Source organism: Mustelus asterias, chromosome 1 (genome assembly GCF_964213995.1).
Source record: "Mustelus asterias chromosome 1, sMusAst1.hap1.1, whole genome shotgun sequence".
Taxonomy (NCBI): domain Eukaryota; kingdom Metazoa; phylum Chordata; class Chondrichthyes; order Carcharhiniformes; family Triakidae; genus Mustelus; species Mustelus asterias.
Genome location: NC_135801.1, coordinates 29184419 through 29192794, shown reverse-complemented (window position 1 = coordinate 29192794; position 8376 = coordinate 29184419).

Below are 8376 nucleotides of genomic sequence, written 5' to 3'. Positions count from 1 at the left end.
TTTCTGCTTCCCATTACCAGCTTTACTTCCTTCCTATCTGACCTACACCTCAAATTCCCACCTTCCTAACAAAACCAGTTTAAAACCTCCCCAACAGCAGTGCCATATCTGCCTGAGAGGATATTAGTCCTAATGCTTCACAAATCTGATGTTCTCCTCCCTCCATACCAATTCTCCAGCCAGGTATTCAATCAATTAATTCTTCTATTCCTATTCTCATTAGCACATGGCACTGGGAATAATCTTGAGCTTTTTTTTATGCATTCATGGGATGTGGACTTCAGTCACTGGGCCAGCATTTATTGCCCATCCACAATTGCCCTTGACTGAGTGGCTTGCTAGACCATTTCAGAGGGCACTTGAGAGTCAACCACATTGCTGTGGATCTGGAGTCACATGTGGACCAGACCACGTAAGGATTGCAAATTTCCTTCCTTAAAGGGCACTAGTGAACCAGATGGGGTTTTCTTTTTACAACGATTAACAATGCTTTCATGGTCATCACTAGACTTATACTTCCAGATTTTTATGGGATTTAAATTTCACCATCTTCCATGGTGGGAATTGAACCCAGTCGCCAGAGTATTGCTCTAATTCTCTAGATCACTAGTCCAGTGACAATACCACTACGCCATCTCTGTTAGAGGCAGAAGCACCACCTTGAGCCAATTAATGACCCCAAGGACACAAAGGGATCAACTGGCTATTGAGTGAGCAGGCGACCCAATGTCTTCTTGCCGTGGGTAAAATATCCAAGGGGATGGGTAGGTGATAGCCAATGTTGTGCTGTCATGACGTCTGATTTTATGCTGCCTTATAGCTGCCAACCCTCTCAGAAAATATTCCAGCATATATTATTACATCGCTCTGATACCTTGTCAAATCATTTGGTACGTGTGCAACAACGAAATGGTAACATTGAGCTGTATTATCACCCTGGGTATTAAACCCAAATGGGAAATAGTGTAACATACAGCACGGCATCCATGGATAAGGTTAGTTTTTACTTTACTCTTGTTATTAGAAATGATTACGCAAATTATACTTCTGACGATTGTCTATTTGAGAAAGGAAACTTTAAGATAAAGATATTTTAACAGGAGAAATAATATATAATGGAAATGTTTGCACTGACCAAAGGTTAAGTATTGAGATTACAAAAGGAAAATTTGTTTTAAGCCTTGAGGTGAGAAATGTCAACAGAGGCAAGTCAGATGAGAGTTTGACCCCAATAACTTTCATGACTTTATTAAAAATGTCTTTACATTAAATATTAAAGACACATGCACATATTAAAACTACCAATCTGCAATATAAGCAAGTTCTGAGAGGTCATATTCAGGACAAGATTAGAACCTGTGAACAAACATTAATGGACTTGTAATCTACAAAGACTAATGCGTTATATTCTAGGCACTGAGCCAGACAGTCAGGAGTTGAACTGAACATAGTCATTAAGACCATTAGAAAAGAGGAGGCAGAAAGGTACTGATAAACAATGATAGTGCCATACAGAACCACTGAAGAGGATTGCATGCGAGATGGGTTAAAATGTTACATGTAAATTAAAATGACCAGAACATGTTGACATGTTTTCATCATGTTAGCAAGTCTATAAAAGGTATGACATATAAAAAGCTCAGAGGAACTTTCAGCCTTGACCAGCATAAGCTGATTAGAACTACGTGCATACAACTCTTCCTGATGAGTCCTCATATCATAGCCTGTATGCAATGGTTGTGTAAAATGAATATAAAGTATTAGACCAACATCTCATTACTCCTTAATTTTTGTTTCTTTAAGAGTCTTGATATAAGTTACCCTGTAAAAAAACACACTGTATATTTAGCCTATATGGGGGTCAAAAATCTAATGAATGGTGCCGTAATTTAGTGACAAGACTGCTGAAAAGCTGATACTGGAAGTTAAGCAGAGAAGGATACCCTATTTCCTTGTCATGAAGGTTGTGGTGTGGAGGGTATGACATGAGATGGCTGAGACCAGAAACATCAGCAGCATTGTTCCAATGACATGGGTGCAAAGCTGAAAGAAGATTAATTTTAAAATAACAATGTTATTAGTTGCCCTGGTAAACAAGGTGTTAATGATCTGGTGGATGCACCTAAGCTTCACCTAACAGTTGAATTATACAATGGGCTGAATTATCCCATCTGGGACTATGTCCTTTGATGGGGGCTGGGATAGGGAGTATTTGCAGAGGCCAACAGGAAACCACACTATATCTTCTGGCCCTGAACTAATTAACATTGCATCCAAGGCTTTAGTGCCTTATTCTGTAGTGGGGCAGACTTGGTTGCGCATGTCCTGCCATCATATTTCGCTGCCATATTGAAAAGCCGCCCAACATCACTGACCCGCCATTGAAGGAAGAAGATGGACCTCCAGGAACACTCTGAAGGCTGGAAGATGGACCTCTTTGATGATACAGAAGCTGGAAGATCCACCTGATAGGCGTTCCCCTCACCCACTGCTGTGGTATTCCAGGCTGCAGGATTGCTGGCAGCCTCCATCCCGAACTCTGGAGGCACCCCCAGATTTTCTTCAGGTAAGTCCTGACTTCTGCATGCTACATCGTTCCAGACGTGTTCTGGACTGTCATGTTTTCCCGTTGGAGTGGCAGAGATTCAGGCATGGGGGGGGGATGATTCCAGTCGAGCCTACATCTGCATTCCATTAGCAGGAGGCAAATCAGTTCTATGTTGGCCACCAGTGGGTTTCCTGATCCGCTGTGCAGAAGATCCTGTGGGAAATCCATGCCTGCGTAAAGCCAATTTCTGGGCCTCTTGCTGAATTCTCCCTGCCCATCTACCATTGAACCTGTCAGCAGTAGCATGGGAGAATTCTTCCTGAATCACCTGTAGCCCCCTGAAGCTCTCTAACAGCAAAATAGTTGCCATTGTTACTTTAGATCATATTGAAAGAACTGTGAAAACTTGGGAGTGTCGCTTCAGGTGTTTTTCTAGACTGTGATAGGGATCTTCTACTAATTCCCTATCAAACAATACTGCTCTGTGAGGCCCAGGTATGAATCATAGAAGCATAAAATATCTACAGAGCAGAAGGAGACCATTCAGCCCACCGAGTCTATACCGATTTTCTGTCAGTGTATCCTGGCCAGGCCCTATCCCCATAGCCCCATATATTTACCCTGCTAATCCCCTAACCTACATATTTTAGCATGGCCAATCCATCTAACCTGCACATCTTTTTTCAAAGTTTAAAGTTTATTTATTAGTGTCACAAGTAGGCTTACATTAACACTGCTGTGAAGTTAGTGAAATTTCCCTATTCACCGAAATCCAGCGTTTGTTTGGGTCAGTGCGCCTAACCGACACATCTTTCAAATGTTGGAGGAACCTGGAGCACCTGGAGGAAACCCACGCAGACATGGGGACAACATGCAAACTCAGTCAGTGACCCAAGCCGGGTATTGAACCCGAGTCCCTGGCGCTTTGAGGCAACAGTACTAACCACTATGCCACTGTGCCACCCTTTGGTCTGTGGGAGGAAACTGGGGGTGCATCCAGGTCAGCATATGGGGTTGGCTCATCATTTTGAAATCCAACAGTGCTCCCTGTTCCTTTTTCCTCTTCTCTATGCAACACATACACAAAGAGATCTCAAAGGGTACTCCTGCCAGACAGGAATGGCGGCCCCTGTTGGGGCTGAAGGTAGACCAAGGTAGGCTAAGTATACATTGTATTTTTAAAGGGTAACTTATATCAGGACCCTTACTTTCAGGTGCAGCTGAGATATTGGTGGGGACAGGTTGACAGGCTGCAGAGAGCAAGGCTGGGGACATGTTGGACAGAGCAGGGGGGAGGGTGAATGTGGAAAGGCAAAACTGTGGGAAGTGGGCCTCTGATTAACACAAAGGGAACAAGTAGAAGGCATCCACCCCCACCCCCACTTCACTGACCAATAGCCTGCGGGCTAATCTTACTGGGCTACACGTTGGGCACAGGATTCTCATGCTGTCCATTATATTCTTTTGGGTTGAACCACTTAAACTAAGTCAAATAAATTGAGGGACAAATTAAAAGAGCAGCCCCTTAAAGGGACACTGCATCAAACTAAACCAAATTGCAAAGGAAACGTAAAACATTAAATCAAAATGTGATTAAAGGCGTCAATAAAACACCACAGTCCATGCGGTACCTATTGGACATGGAAGGCCTTGATCGTGCCAATGGACACTGTATGCTCCCGCTCCAGGTACACCCAGCTGCAAATATAGCCACGGTAGAGGGGCAGACAGTTGGGCTGGGTGACCCCCTTGATCACCTGCTGCCTGGACCTGTTCTGTCCATTAAAAGATTTGGGCCCATTTACGAGCCCTCCTGCCTATTTTCCCACTTGCGGGTGGCCCATAAAATTCAGTCCAAAGATTCTCTATTAGATTACTTGGCCTACTTAAGAAATCTGCTGAGGCAGCTCTCACAGCTCCTTATCCTTTCTTGTGGGAAGCTTGACGTAGCTGTCTAAATAGCATACACGTATGTGGGTTTGCATTGCTTAACTCCCATGAGATTAATTAACGTTTGTATTGAAATTGCTATATTTAGAATGTGTGCAAATGTCACAAAATCAACTGCAAATAACTCATTCCTGTGCACACAGAGGGGATATCTATTAAAAATTAGAATAATGTTAATGCCTATTAATTCATTGCTTGAGAGAATTGGAATTCTACCACATACTCAAATAGACCTTCAAGTTTTCTAAAGGCTAAAAGTTAACACTTGCCCGATGTGCAGTGAACAATTATGTTACCAGCTCTGTTTAGATGTATACCTGGAGGGTTTCACCACATGACATTCTGTCTCCAAATGCTCTATCCCACATTCCCACTATGGATTATCTTAGAATTATGTAGTATAAAGGTCTGGCGTATTTGGGTTAATGGAGGACTAAGTACAGCCCCTCCCATAAATTGATGTAAGGGACCCGAACCTAGGGATCGGTCTAGTGTTGAACAGAGGCATGTGGGTGAACCTGTTGTAACCTGTTGAAATTGAGCCTCAGGCTCAATGTATGGTAAGGGGGTGCTTCGTAATATGTTAATGTTTTAAAATGTATTGAAATCAGAATGGCCGTGAACCTATTCACCTGCCGTTAAATGGGGTGGCGAAAATCAGAAAGTGCGATCTTGCTAATGAGATTCGCGACTTCTGGGTTTCACCGGATCTTGAGCCCCTGCTGTCATTCCTGCAGATGGTGAGTGCAGGCTCAACATCGTCCCCTTTATTTTACAGCTTCCATTGCGGTGGGGGCAGGACTGGAAAATGCAGCAAGCCATTCAAAGATCGATTGATTTTGGTGAACCAGAAAATCCCACCGGTGGGAGGAGCTGTAAAATTCCACCTGTAGTAACCAAAGTAGAGGTCTCTTGACTGCCAGTCAAACAAATATGTTTGCTGAGTCTAATATTCTAATAACTAATAAGTAAGAGTGCTCAAAAGAAAATTTTAAAAACACACAAGTTTGAATGTCCATGTGATTTTTCATCCAAGCTGATTGCAGCAGTACCTGGAAGTTTAACTTTTAGTTTCTGTACTGTCCAGGATAATTCCAGAGGATTGACTACCCAATAAACATTTCACATTGAAGTTGTTGCCCTAGTAATGGTTTCCTGCTCATTTCCGTGAAAACTTCTGTCTCCCAGCAGAAATGATGAAAACAGAAGATAATACCAGACAAGAAGAAATGGTGATTACCACAAAACAAGCACTATGTTCTAACTGCATGTTCTCAATCGGGGGCTATATTGTCCTGCAGTTTTAGCAGTTCAACATCAAAGTAGTAATACTTAAGGTATTTTAACCAAGTTTACACAATGGGCTGGGTATGGAGAGAGTGGAGGAGAGGAGGAAGTAGGATTGAGATAAGGAAATCCTGAAGAATGGGTTTCCCTCACGTTTTGCCAAATTTAATGGCAGGTCATGACTAGGTTGTTTTTTTTCTCTATTATATGTGGGGCGTAGCCCCTTTAAGAGGAAGCGTTAGGTGACCGGGGCATGGGGGTGACCTACTGGGGCAAACCGCCCCTACAGCACCTGAGGGCTGGAGTACAAGAAGTACAGTTCTTCAATAAACCCTATTGTCGCTGTGGCTTGTCTGTCCGTGTGACCTCTTTTGGAGCTACCTCCCCGGTAGTCTCAGACTTAACAATTTCCTGCCTACAGCCAGCCAGATTGAGCAGCAACCAGGCAGCAGAGAGGAGAGAGGGTTGAATCAGAGGCTGGGAGATGGGTATGATCTGAGACCAGTGGCTGGGGTAGATGAGGGGCAGGGCACGTAAAGGTAAGTGTGGTGGAAAATTGGAGACACGGGATGTGGGGGCATTGGGAGGTCAGAGGGGGTTGGTTGGACGATGGTGAGGGAGCGCATTGAAGGAGACTGGAGATTTTGTAGCAATTGGGCAGAGTGTCGGTGAGGCCTCACCTGCAGTACTGCATACAGTTTTGGTCCCCTTACCTAAAAAAAATATAATAACATTGGAGACAGTCCAAAGGAGATTCACCAGGCTAATTCTTGGGATGAGAGGATTGTTCCATCAAAAGAGACTAAGACAGTTTGGGTCTGTATTCCTTGGAATTTAGAAGTGTGCGGGGTGACGCTATTCAAACATATAAGATCCTGAGGCAACTTGACAGGATAGATGGTGAGACGTTTTCACTAGTGGGAGAGTCTCGAGCAAGGGGACATTTACAAGATAAAGGGCCGGTCATTTAAAACTGAGGTGCGTAGAAATTTCTTGTTGCAGAAGGTGGTGAATCTCTGGAATTTTCTGCCCTAAAGGGTGGTGAAGGTTGGATCATTAGAAGTTTAGAGGTATTCAAAATGGAGGGGAAAAATATTTGATAGATTGAGGAATAGGGGGAAAGGCGCAGAAAACTAGTTGAAACTGACATAGATCAGCCATGATCATATTGAACGACAGGACATGCTTAATGGGCCTGGTGGCCTATCCTGCTTCTATTATTTGTGTGTTCTTGTGATCAAAGGCCTCGAGGATGAGATCATTGGCATTAGGGTGAGAACAGAGGTCTAATGTGGGAGATCAAAGGGTAGAAAGGGTTGTCTGGTAAGGGGCATGCTGAGGCAGGTAAGCTGGATTCTGGAGGTAAGTACAAAAGCAATTATCTCCTCAACTAAGCAGTTCTCACCTTTTAGCTGACATGTTTCCTGAGGCACAGGAAACCTGGCCAGCCGGCATTAAGTTTTAAATTGTGGATCAAAATTGTGGAGCCGGCTATAGAGGATTATAACATTTAAATTGTCAACACCCTGAGTGGGTTGGAGGTGGTTAGGAGTTGGAATTTATATTTTTTAACACTTCAACCTCCCACCGTACCAAATTCCACCCATTCTTTGTGAATAGTAATTGAAGGCTGATGAATGCGATTTGTCAAGAAATATTGAACAAAAATAGGAATTTCTCGAAGTAGTCAGTTTGCAAAGCCTTGTGCCACGATCTACTTAATTGACCATTCAGCAACAAATCAGCAAAAACAGTTGATAAATACATCTCCAATAAATAATTAAACTTCTAAAATTTGCTGCTTGCATTCGAAATATATTTTGCTGTGAATCTACATATCAAGGCTTGTGTTTTCCTCCTGCTGTGTGCCAAGCCAAAAATAAGCAGAGAATAAAAGTGCAAATGACCTTGCACATCTCCCCTGCAGAGGGGAAATACTGCTGTAACAAAAATGTAGAGCTTGAAAATGCACTTGATTATTCATTTAAGCAGTGCACGTAAGAGGAATGAATGCATGAGTCCCACATTATGGGATGAGCATCATTCTCTTGATCTATTTTTCCATGCAGATAATTTCCTTCACAAAGGAATTGGCATCATGTATCCCTTTGCAGGCATTTAGTTAGAAAAGGTCATCCTGTCATAGTTCTATAATTCTCCTGTCACCATCTTACTTAAAGCATTGACACCTATGTTACACAATGTAGGAATACTGGAAACCTCAGTAACAAGGAAGGTTGGTAACTAATTCATAGAAACCAGCTTTACAGAATGTTTATGCTTGGGTCAGGATTTTGCTTTTAAATGCTTAGAGAATTAATTTCAGAAAGATATTTCATGCGGAAACTCAAGGAGCTGTCCATTCATGATCAGAACATCCATGCTTGCTTTTTTCTTAACTTCCATGTTAAGGATCTTGTCTTGCAATTGATTCTCATTATTCATCATGGGCAACCCGCCAAGACTCTGGTGTAAGCGTGGGTGATGTTGCATCTCGACTCTTGTGCTTCAGCCATGCAATATTGACATTAGCCATAACTATGGTGGATATCTTTGGTCTCCCACAGTTATTCCTTACCTTATAACTGCTT